Source organism: Heptranchias perlo, chromosome 22, assembly GCF_035084215.1.
Source record: "Heptranchias perlo isolate sHepPer1 chromosome 22, sHepPer1.hap1, whole genome shotgun sequence".
Taxonomy (NCBI): domain Eukaryota; kingdom Metazoa; phylum Chordata; class Chondrichthyes; order Hexanchiformes; family Hexanchidae; genus Heptranchias; species Heptranchias perlo.
This window is the reverse complement of record NC_090346.1, coordinates 39,022,770-39,035,719: the sequence shown is the minus strand read 5'-3', so window position 1 is coordinate 39,035,719 and position 12,950 is coordinate 39,022,770. Positions and strand designations below refer to the sequence as shown.

Here is a 12,950-nt window from a genome sequence, read left to right as displayed (position 1 = left end):
CCATCCTGACGGTGTGAATGTGAGGGGGTCCACAAAGTAGGTAAATGTGTTTGGACAGCAGAGTTTAGGGTATGATGTAATAATTTTGAGTGTGGAGACAACGGTGCGGCAGGCCAAACTTTGTCTGAGGTGACAGAGTGCCCTGCTGCAATGAATGAGGGTTTACCCCGCACCTGTTAAATGGACCTTTGCAGCTGCCACTGGCTGCTGGCTGTCACACGTCTGTTTAAACAGGGAGTGTTTCCCCCAGCATGGGAAAAACACTCTGGGTAGTCCAAAATCCAAATCCTCCTAAAATCTCCAACAAATGAGGTCTGTAAACGACCTCAAGTATCCAGATAATGATCTTAAGTGGGATCCCGCCGGCTTTGATTGCCGGTGGGAGTCCCGCATGCGGGGGCTGCGCGCGCACCGATTCGCGTCATTGGGGAACCCGGAAGTGGGCGGGTTGGAGCCGGGCTCCGGACCCACTCCAGGAATCCCCAATTTTAGGAGCCCCCCCTGCCACGAACGCACCCACTCGGCCATCTGAAAATTGACCCCTTTGTGTCCTCCTCACAGCTTACTTTCCCACGCAGCTTTGTATCGTCAGCAAACTTGTGTTGGCCAGGGGCTGCAGAAAACTACTGAGTTTAATTCGAATTGCTAACAAAGACACTAACTTTTGAACTGAAGTGACCTGGAGTTCAGTCACCGGTCTGAACTGGCCAGAACCGGTTTGAATTCGTTCCGCTTCTTAGAGGGACAACGGAGCTCTGATGAGACACCAGTCCTTATTTAGAAAAGGAGTAATGAGATGATGCTACCTAACCCCTTGGAACAGAGCCAATCAGGGGATGACACTGACCACTCGAGGAACTTTAAGCCAACCGGAGAAGACAGCATCATTCGAAAAGACAGGCTTAAAATTAAAACTGAAGAATTGCAGGCTTGGTGCCAGTGTTTTGTGAGGAAAACTCCAGAGACTAACCATCGCGGAAGTAGGGACCCTACGTCAGGGACGTAGAGACGACGTCAGGGACGTAGAGACGACGTTGAGAGAGAGAGAACGAATCGCCTGGCCAGCGTTATCTCTCCTTTCTGGGTAATATAATATCCTTTCTATTCTGTGACCACTCAGGGAGTGTTAGTCAGAGAAACCTAGTGGGTGTGCGTTTAAGTCTTAATACTCAGGGAGTGTTAGTCAGGGAAACCTAGTGGGTGTGCGTTTAAATCCTAGTTTGAGTTTAAAACTGTATAACCTGCTGTAAACTGCATGCCTGTATCTAACCAGACGTATAAGCGGTATGTACATGATCTAATAACGTTAATAAAGCGAATTGAGAATTAAGAGAGAATTGACTGACTCTTCCCTGTGTACTAAGCCAAAACCGTAACCGGTGACTTCCGGTCAACACTTGGATACATTACACTCACTCGGTCCCTTCATCTAAGTCATTAATATAGATGGTAAATAGCTGAGGCCCAAGCACTGATCGGTGCGGCACCCCACTAATTACAGCCTGCCAACCTGAAAATGACCCGTTTATCCCTACTCTCTGTTTTCTGTCCATTACCCAATCCTTTATCCATGCTAATATATTACCCCCAACCCCATGAGCCCTTATCTTACGTAATAACTTTTTGTGTGGCACCTGATTGAATGCCTTTTCCAAATATGCTACTTCCACTGGTTCCTCTTTATCTACCCTGCTAGTTACATCCTCAAAAAACTCTAACAAATTTGTCAAACACGATTTCCCTTTCATAAAACCATGTTGACTCTGCCTAATCATATTATGATTTTCTAAGTGCCCCGTTACCACGTCCTTAATAATGGATTCCAGCATTTTCCCGACGCCTGATGTCAGGCTAACTGGCCTGTAGTTCCCTGTTTTCTCTCACCCTCCTTTCTTGAATAGCAGTGTTACATTTGCTACCTTCCAATTCCAATTCTAGAATCTAGAGAATTTTGGAAGATCACAACCAATACATCCACTGTCTCTGCAGCCACCTCATTTAGAATCCTAGAATGTAGGGCAGGTCCCATTAATTTCTCCAGTGCTTTTTCTTTACTAATATTAACTACTTTAAGTTCCTCACTCTCATTAGACCCGTGGTTCCCCACTATTTCTGGTAATTTTTTTTGTCTTCTACTGTGAAGACAGATACAAAGTATTTGTTTAACGCCTCTGGCATTTCCTTATTCCCCATTATAATTTCTCCTGTCTCAGCCTCTAAGGGACCCGTGTCATTACTCTCTTCCTTTTTATATACTTGTAATCTCTTACAGTCCGTTTTTATATTTCTTGCTAGTTCACTCTCACATTCTATGTTCTCCCAATTTTATCAATTTTTTTGTGATCTGGTTTCTAAAACTCTCCTAATCCTCAGGCTCATTACTCTTCCAGGACAAAGCAGCCCGCTTGATTGGCACCCCATCCACCACCCTAAACATTCACTCCCTTCACCACCGGCGCACTGTGGCTGCAGTGTGTACCATCCACAGGATGCACTGCAGCAACTCGCCAAGGCTTCTTTGACAGCACCTCCCAAACCCTCGACCTCTACCACCTAGAAGGACAAGAGCAGCAGGCACATGGGAACAACACCACTTGCACGTTCCCCTCCAAGTCACACACCATCCCGACTTGGAAATATATCGCCGTTCCTTCATTGTCGCTGGGTCAAAATCCTCGAACTCCCTTCCTAACAGCACTGTGGGAGAACCGTCACCACACGGACTGCAGCGGTTCAAGAAGGCGGCTCACCACCACCTTCTCGAGGGCAATTAGGGATGGGCAATAAATGCTGGCCTCGCCAGCGACGCCCACATCCCGTGAACGAATAAAAAAAAAATCAAACAAAATTTGACACCGAGCCACATAAAGAGATATTAGGACAGTTTAAGAGGTAGGTTTTAAGGAGCGACTTAAAGGAGGAGAGACAGGCGGAGAGGTTCAGAGAGGGAATTCCAGAGCTTAGGGCCTAGGCAGCTGAAGACACGGCTGCCAATGGTGGAGCGATTAAAATCGGGGCTGTGCAAGAGGCAAGAATTGGAGGAGTGCAGAGATCTTGGAGGGTTGAAGGGCTGGAGGAGGTTACAGAGATAGGGAGAGACGAAGCCATGGAGAGATTTGAAAACAAGAATGAGAATTTTAAAATAGAGATGTTCCTGGACTGGGAGCGCAACAGAACTTGCATCTTGTTAAAGTCAGGATATTACCGTCTCTCTGTAAATATTTGCTTTTAATGGTTCAGCCATCAGAGTAATTGAATTTGTCCATTTCACAGTCTGTCAGTTCTCCTGTGTTAATATTGCGCATAAGTTGCTCCGGCAACCAAAATCAATGTTATTTTCAACTTTAAAATTAAGGGCCTTGTATTCTGACTGACGTCCATCTGGCTTGTGTCTTGCAGATTCCTGGGCTCCAGTCTCTATTTTCAAATTTGGTAAGGAACACCAGCTTCCATTTTAATTCGAAACAAAACACAGATGCTGGAAACCTGAAACAAAAACAGAAAACGCTGAAAACACTCAGCAGGTCAGTAAATATCTGTGACGAGAACAGGCAAGTTAGTGTTTCAGGGTCTATGCCTGGGGGTTAGATTTTCCACTAGTTCTAGCCGCCCACTCACGTAGCCGGAAGGCCCGGTTGATTTTCAAGGTTGGGCCTTATTTGAATGATGTTGGCGGGCTGCCCAGGTATCAGGAGGGCTAACGGACACCCCGCCCAATTGAGAGGGGGGTTTCCGCCCCAGACATCCATTATTTAAAGGTTGCGTGTACCTTTTAAAGAGAGATGTGCTCTCACCCTCTGAAATCTGTTTGCTGCCGGCTTCATGCTATTTGTGAGGAATTGTCATTGGTTCACTGGCCCTGAGCAGTGTAGGTTCTGCTGTTTAATTCAGCTGCCTCCGAGTCCTAGCTGTTTATTCCGTAGCCCTCAGAAGTGTAAGTTCTGCTGTGTCTCCACTTGCGCTATACAATAGAATTGCATAGAAATTACAGCAAAGAAACAGGCCATTCGGCCCAACTGGTCTGTGCCGGTGTTTATGCTCCACACGAGCCTCCTCCCACCCTCCTTCATCTAACCCTATCAGCATAACCTTCTATTCCTTTCTCCCACATGTGCTTATCTATTTCCCCTCAAATGCATCTATGCTATTTGCCTCAACTACTCCTTGTAGTAGCACATTCCACATTCTTACCACTCTTTGGGTAAAGAAGTTTCTCCTGAATTCCCTGTTGGATTTATTAGCAACTGTTTTATATTTATGACCTCTAGTTTTGGACTCCCCCACAAGTGGAAACATTTTCTCTACGTTTACCCGATCAAACCCTTTCATTATCTTAAAGACCTCTCTTTCAGGTCACCCCTCAGCCTTCTCTTTTCCAAAGAAAAGAGCCCCAGCCTGTTCAGCCTTTCCTGATAAGGATATCCTCTCAGTTCTAGTATCTTCCTTTGGGAAGCTTTTCTACGTTAAAGCATTATATCAATGCAAGTTGTTGTTGGCCCTGTACTTTCAATGCTGTTGATAGTCATCCTGTGGTATGGTGGCTCTGTTTGTCATGACTTGTCCTCATGGTTTAAAATGTTCTCCCGGCCAGTAGCCTGTGCGATCCCTCCTTGGGGAAGTAAGAAGGAACTGTATTTCCAGGCAATGAGGTGCAGTATCAGACCAAGAAATGATGTATTGCCATTTACCAGAAAACTAAAATGGATCTTCTTCTTTTGAAGTGAGTCCTATTGTGGAAGTGCAGTGAGCCTTGGCTGTAAATCGTTTGTGTCGGCATTTACCAGAAATTGGCTGTGTAACTATTGTGTGTTATGGGATTTACACAAAGTGATGTAAACTAAATTTGATAGAGCTTTTCAAAATCATGAAGGATCTAGACAGTCGATAGAGAGAAACTGTTCCCATTGGCGGAAGGGTCAAGAAACAGAGGACATAGATTTAAGGTGATTGGCAAAAAAACTAAAGGTGACATGAGGAAAAACTTTTTTACACAGCGAGTGGTTAGGATCTGGAATGCACTGCCTGAGGGGATGGTGGAGACAGATTCAATCATGGCCTTCAAAAGGGAACTGGACAAGTACTTGAAAGGAAAAAATTTTCAGGACTACGGGGAAAGGGCGGGGGAGTGGGACTAGCTGGATTGCTCGTGCATAGAGCCGGCATGGACTCGATGGGCCGAATCGCCTCCTTCCATGCTGTAACATTTCAATGATTCTAAATAAGTGATTCAAAGTAATGCTGTTAACAGGAAGAGGTAGCTGCATTTTGGAAATGGGCAAGAACACACGAGTAGTGATTGGCTGGTTGAAAAAGTTGCAAAGTAATTATTCTGTGTAAATGTAATTGAAATCTGGGACATCACCATGGTGACTTCCCTTTGCGATTATTCTGCTACTAATACAAAAAGCTTACAAATGAGTGATTATCTAGGGAGTTTTGAAAGCCGTTATTAGATGTGAAGAAAAAAGTTTAATGCGGTGTCATTTGGTGCAACTGCATGATTATCCAGTTACTTAAAAATACATATTGGAGCCATTGCACAGTGCAACTAGTTCACACATTGGGGGTAATTTTGACATTGATTGGCAGTGTAAAACGGGCGATAGTGAACCGGCAGCCAGCTTTACATCTCTCCCGATTTTTATTTGCCTTAACCTCGTTACATCATTAATTCCTGTTATATACAAGTTCTTTTTCTCTCCCACTTTCTTCTCTCATGGAGGCATTGCCTTTCTCGCTATTTAACAATTCCATTATTCAGGTATGAACTTTGACAGTGGCCAAATGGACATCACAGCTGAGAAGGACCCAGGATCCACACCTGCACATTTCCGGTAGGGATTGCTGTATTTGGGATTGGTACTGGGAACTTTGGCCAATTTTTCTTTCCCTAACCCAGGATGTTGTGGTTAATTGTTATTGCCTTACTGCTGACTTGATTGAGATCAGCTAAATCGTCACAAACCATGGATTGAGGCAGAATCTTCATTGTTTAGACTGCGAAGTCTCTGGGCTGAATTTTCCTCTGGAGCGGACTTCTATCTTCTGCCCGACCCCCAGTGGGACCTCACCCATTTTCCTGGGACAGGGATCATTAGAGATTTCATTGCTTAATTTACTGCTTTTGCTTCATTGACATTTAGTCCATTGGACAATTGACTTGGTAACTCAGCAAGTTATTGATTTTTGCCCAATGAATGTTTGACTAGGCCTATATTCACTAGAGTTTAGAAGAATGAGAGGTGATCTCATCGAAACATATAAAATTCTAACAGGACTAGAAAGACCAGATGCAGGGAGGATGTTCCCGATGGCTGGGGAGTCTAGAACCAGGGATCATGGTCTCAGGATACAGGGTATGCCGTTTAGAACTGAGATGAGGAGACATTTCTTTACTCAGAGGGTGGGGAACCTGTGGAATTCTTTACCACACAAGGCAGTAGAGGCCAAGTCATTAGATGTATTCAAGAAAGAGATAGATATATTTCTTAATGCTAAAGGGATCAAGGGATATGGGGAAAAAGCGGGAACAGGGTACTGAGTTAGACGATCAGCCATGATCATTTTGAATGGCGGAGCAGGTCCGAAGGGCCGAATGGCCTACTCTTGCTCCTTTTTACTATCTTTCTATGACATTTTTGAGGGGTAATTGTGCCATTTTAAGTTGTGACACTTTCAGATGTGATGCCTTTGAATGTCGTGATATGATGGACATGATGCAAGATTACATATGTGAAAATGTAAAAATGAAAAATTGTATATGACAACAGGTGTGTGGAAACAACATTATATTAACAGCTCAATGCAAGACTTTCAAAATGTTTTATTGAACTTCATGCTAAATAAGGAACAGGAATTTCATAATGCACAGACAGGCAACTAATTGAAGATGGAAAGCTCAATCAAAACAGCCGCAAACACTCTCACCATCCCCACCCCCACCCCAACCCCCCCATCCCCACCCCCAAATACACACAGAGCATAATTAAACTTTACCAGGAAAAGCAACAAAAAACCAATGTGAAAGGTCAGAAAATTAAATGCTGCTGTTGAACCCGTTTTAGTCAGTCTCTTGCCCCAATCTGTCATTAAGAACATCTGGTATTTATCAATTCTGTACTATATTTTTAAAGAAGGATAATAAGAACTGTCTGATTTGTGGCAAATTTTATAAGGGCTGAGTGGTGAACGCAACATTCTTAACCTCCCTGGTGTTGCCACCTTTGTTCTGCACCACCCTGGCCTGGTGTTGAGCAGGAAATGCAGCCTGGAAAATGGGCAATCTGGCCTTAAGCTTTGTATATGGAGCTGTGAATGCCATGTCACCCATGTGACTAGGATAAAACTGAGATCGAGGAGTTTCATATCTTGTTGAAAATGCGCCTATATTTTTCTTGCCCAAGGCTAGAGTAGGACTTGTAAACATTTCTACCTCCCTGACAAATCTGGTATTGTGAGTACATGCTTTATTCAGCCGTTACTTGGTGACAGTACCTTCAACCCTACAGTTGGCAGGAGTATCCCTTGACTAGCAAAATAAAAAGCATTTCCCTTCCTGATTGCTGTCCAATAACCCCTGCTGGCAGTCCACGCATGTTGATGTTAGACAAGGTCAGGCTCGAGCTCAGCTGTGATGTGGCCTGTTAACTAACGCTCACTGTCTAGGTGCTTGGGCAAGATACTAAAGTTGTGACCGCGTGGTGTTCGGTGTCTGTACAGAACTGCTGGTGGAGAGAAATGACCCAAATTTGACATTGAAAGATAAATGAGCACAAGTGTTACAATGTAACTAAGTGTCTTTAATGTGGAATCTATCTGGATAAGCATATGTATCTTGTATGAGTTCTGTGCTGAAGTTAATCCCACTCCAGAGACTTGAGCACAAAATCTAGGCTGACACTCCAATGTGATACAGAGGGAGTGCTGCACTGTTGGAGGTGCCGTCTTTCGGATGAGACATTAAACTGAGGCCCCGTCTGCCCCCTTAGGTGGACATAAAAGACCCCATGACACTATTTCGAAGAAGAGCAAGTGAGTTTTCCCAGATTTCCTGGCCAATATTTATCCCTCAACCAACATCACTAAAAAACAGATTATCAGTTCATTGTCACATTGCGATTTGTGGGACCTTCTGTGCGCAAATTGGCTGCCATGTTTCCTACATTATAACAGTGACAATACTTCAAAAGTACTTCATTGGCTGTAAAACGCTTTGGGACATTCTGAGTGTTGTGAAAGGTGCTATATAAATGCAAGTTCTTCCTTTCTTTCTTTAAAGCCTTCACCAGTCATTCAGGACTCTTGTACTTGAGATTTTCAAGGTTATTGGGTAGCAATTACTGTTGAAGGCACAGGAATATGGTGAGTGAGTTGGTATTTGTGCCGCTGGGTGACCTGTTTTAGCTTTCTCTTAGATAAGTGTTTCTTAGATAAGTGTTTCTGCCATAAACAGAGTGTTGCCAATATGAACTGGCTCCAGATCCTAAAATAGCTTTTCTCTGAATCATTACCTTTGAATTGCAGAGCCCTGAGGGTAGTCACACATTAATCAGATTTGCTAAACTAGTGGCTATAGCAATATTTTCTTTCACTGGAAGACTGTACCTTCATGTAATATTGTGTTTGGAAGTGCAGAGAAAGTAAAAAAAAGAAATTGGAGTAAGTTCAGTGACCTCGTGCTCACAGCAGGGAACTGTGCTCGAAGAGGGTGGGTCAGAGAATCGGGATGGAGGTGTTGGTAGTCCCTTTTACAGATCCTCCAGAGCCCTGGGATCACTGAATGTAACCTCAACTTATTTCATGATAAAGTGAATAAACAGAATTCATTGCAAAACAGCATATGTTACAGTAACTACAAACTCTTACTATCCTCCTTTATACATCAAAATAACAAAGATGCTTCTCTGTGCATCTTTATTAACACTCACTGAACCTTGAAAATGGATATTCACTCCGTACATGGTGAACCATCGTCATCAAGTCAAACTAGCCCCGTTTCTCTGCCAGTTACAAACTGTATACTGCTGATCTGGAGCCCCTTAGCCACAGGTAATACCCACACTCGAAACTTCCGGCCACAAGATAGGTCAATCCAAAGGATTACAACTGATCAGCAACGCAGCTGTCTCTCACAGGCCACAGTCACAGGTCTCAATCGAAACCACCACCACCCCAGGAACATCTGATTCTTTGATCTGTGCCAGATGGTTTAAACCTGTGAAGACATGTTCAAACAAAAGAAATGAATGTGTAGCTTCTTTTATTTCCAAACAATTGGCTGTCATTTCACAATACTCAAATGCAATGTTTGAGAAACAAGCCTGGAACCCGCTGTGTTTCAGAGAAGCCTGGCCTTTTAAACAATTCATTGCCTGTCAAACCAAGATATATATCCTTATACTTTACAGAAAGAGGCGACCTGATAGAGGTATATAAAATAATGAAAGGGCTGGTTTGACAGATTGGGGAGGACCAGAGGTCATGCATTTAAACTACGCAAGAGTAGGAATAAGTCTAGATGTTAGGCGATTCTTCTTTTCCCAGAGAGTAGTGAACCATTGGAATACATTGCCAACTTGTGTGGTGTGTACTGACTCTCTGCACGCCCTGCACTGAGGGGATCGGAGAAGGGTTTTCCAGATTTATATTCCTCTATTGATCCTGGGTTTCTTTTCCTGTTTTTTTTTGCCTCTTCCAGGAGATTACAGGGTTGTTGGTGGGTGGAGGAGGGGTTTGGGGGGGTGGGTGGGGGGTTGGGTTGGTCTCGTCATGATGCTGCGGCCATCATGACTGTGGGGCAGGCTTGATGGACCAGCTGGTCTTTTCCTGCCTGCCGTTTTCATTTGTTCATTTGTGTGTACTGCAGCAATAATAAAGAAACCAATCAATAAACTAACACAGACAGAAACGCTTCATGTTTGTCACATCCTCCATGTACTGAGCTCAATCACGCTGCCGTTAGACTGAACTGAGTGGAAGCTCAATGCTTCCCCATAGGAAGGGATGGAAAACTAGAGGAAGAGTCACCCTTGTCCACTCTTTCACACCCCCTGTTAGCTCAATTCAGAATGATAGAACTGGTAGTCTGCGATCTGGTTATCAGCTTCACCTTCTGGTCGCGGGTGATTCCGTTTATAGGGAGATTGAATAAAAAGGGAAGGGAGTAAAAAGAGGGCATTTCATCGTCAAGAAGTAAACTAAACTGAATTTAGATTTTGAATGCGGACACCAGAAATTTGATGAAGCCTTTTTAAGTGGGGGTGGGTGGGGTGAACCATCCACCGGCTCCTATGATACACCTCCATTCTGTTGGCGAACACCCACACTATTTACAGTACAACTGGGGCTCCCACCTCAAGTGGTGGGTGGAAACTTGCTTGGTGCCTTGCTGCATGTAGGTGTGCAAGCTGTGCTGGTGCAAAATGAACAAAAGAGCTGCTTCTTTAAATGGGTCGTTTTGCATACTGCAATCAAACGCTCTGAAACACGTTACATTAGGGGTAATGGTTTATTTTAAAGATAGAAGGGAAATTGGCCATAAAAACTTTAAGTTCCCCTTCCGGGCCCAATGTTATGTTTCCTCATTTATGTGGCATCATAAACATGCCTACCCATTTGTGCATCCACTCCCAAACACAATTCTGAAGGGGCAAAAAGAGGCGTAACCAGATCCTATCCCAATTTCTGCTGCACGCCCACTCAGATTTTTCAAGGCAGAAATTTGGACCTCTACCGTGTATTTTGTCACTTTGCTAAACCATCAAAAATGTTATCAAAGAAGAACAAAATCCATCATTTAGGAACCCCAAACTTTACTTCTACTTTCCATTCACATGAAATACAGGAAAATATCAAGCACAAGAGAAACAAAACCAACACTAACTTTGCAACTTTTCCCCAGACCTGTACAATGGCAGTCGTTTTCTGTAAGCTGCAAAACAAAACCATCAACAACACATCAAACAGAATCGTTACCTAACAGGTATTTCCAATGATGATGATTTACATTAATTGCCAGAACCATTTGTATAGTCCAATAATATCTCCCCGCTCCACACTCAACCCTCACACAGTGACTTCTAACAATTAAATCGAAGCTCTCAAATTGTAACACTGGACTTCAGGCTCCAGGGAGCCTTGGCCGACTTCAAGGTCGGCAAAGATAAAATGCGGCCAGGTGGGAACGGTGCGGCCTTGGGCTGGCTAGTGGATTCAGCCGATTTTAACCCCTCCCACACACCAGGGGGCAAGTCGAATATCTACCCCAGCACCTTTATGTATATATGATGTCACTTTCTTTTTACATGTGAGCAGGTGTCCTGTGATCATGGCAATGGCGGATGCACAGTGTATTATATAATAGAGTGGATCTGTCTAGGTGTTGCTTTCAGACAAACAAAAATGCTTTAAATTCTCTTTCTCCCTCCCTGTAACTGTCTACCTACTTGTCACTCACTCATTAAATCTTTCTATTTGCCTCTTTCTGTTTCTCTTTCTGTATGCACCCCTCATATACTTTAAAGTTGACCTTTGTATTTCTGGACTTGTCTCCAACTCTCTTTTACACTCTCTTGCTTTTGTGTAGGTCTCTCCTTTTCTCTGTCTTCTTTTTCCCCTTATATCTTCACCTCTTTCTGATTACTTCACACAATTCCTGTCTTTGTCTATATATCGTTCTCTCTCTTTGTCTTGTTTCTCTTTCTGTATGTCAAATGATTCCTGGCAGAGGAGAACCTTGCCTGCTGTCAGCATTTATTCGAAAATTGTGGCGCGCACACAGAAAATCATCCCTATATATAGTCTAAAAGCAACATGGTGGCGGAAAGAATTGTTTTTGATGAATTTGTTTTTGATATTTGGTGAAAAACAAAATTGGTGATTTGATTGGTCGTTTTTGTGATTGTTTATTTCCTTGCAGTGTTCACCTTTCCAACACTCCCAACAAAGTTACAGCTTGAGAGGAAACGAAAGTTGGCACACTGGAAGTAATAGCGTTTCCTACCTGTCTAGTGAATGGTTTGGTTTTCACTGGCTTGCATTTAATCAATCAGATAGTTTAGCCAATCTGCATGGTTAACTAAGACAGTGGATATTTGAACCAATTAACAGTATTGCAGCACCATGAACCTTTGAGAGGTGTCATTGGCTGTGTGACAGTCCACACTCAGCACTGCTGTAAGAACATTGACCTAAATCACAGGTCCACCAGGAAAGATGGCAATTCAGCTGTCATTCTGACATTCTTCCCTGATTGCTTATTAAATGATATCGTGATAGTGATTCTTGATATTATCAGGACCTTGAGCTGCAGCTACTGCTTGTAACACAATTCCTGGTATTTATGGTAATTAATATAAATGTAATTTTATTTGTTCACTTATTTTTAGTGTACATACTTTTAACCGTTTACAGTTGATTTCTCTCCTGCAGCAACTTTGCTGGAAGTGTTTGAAAGCTGAATGTTGGGAGGAAAATACTTATATTTGAGGGTATGACAGGGTTAATGACTTCTTACTTAAACGCTAACGTTGTTATGTGACAGATACTGCAGTATTTTTATGTTATGCTTTTCAACAGATTAGTGGGGCATAACATACGAAAATGTCAGACAGGAAAAGACCAGCTGGTCCATCTAGCCTATCCCACAGTTGTTATGCCTTATACATCACGTCAAGAGACTCCTTATCCCTTTAGGTGGCATGTAATCTCCTGGAAGAGGCAAAAACAAGATCAAAAACTCAAGGCTAATTAGGGGCAAAAAACCTAGAAAATTCTTCTCCGATCCTTCTAGGCGATCGAAACTAGTTCAGGAGTCCACATTGACTATGACTTATATTATGTGGTACCTACCTCCCTTGAAGGTATAAGTGAATCAGCGCTCATCGTACAAGCCGTATATATTTATAGAGAATATATACATCATCCACTATAAACTATAGGCGGAACAACAT

General features: G+C 43.1%; 1 long non-coding RNA gene across 2 annotated transcripts in view; it reads left to right on the top strand.

Moving 5' to 3' along the window:
- Nucleotides 1-581: 581 nt before the first annotated feature.
- LOC137340682 (uncharacterized) overlaps nucleotides 582-12,950 on the top strand; it is a 35,185-nt gene continuing 22,816 nt past the window's right edge. For both annotated transcript variants that reach the window (XR_010966855.1, XR_010966856.1), the window contains exons 1-3: nucleotides 582-1,084; nucleotides 3,400-3,524; nucleotides 5,762-5,834. This is a non-coding gene — a long non-coding RNA (uncharacterized lncRNA). The remainder of the gene's footprint in view (nucleotides 1,085-3,399; nucleotides 3,525-5,761; nucleotides 5,835-12,950) is intronic.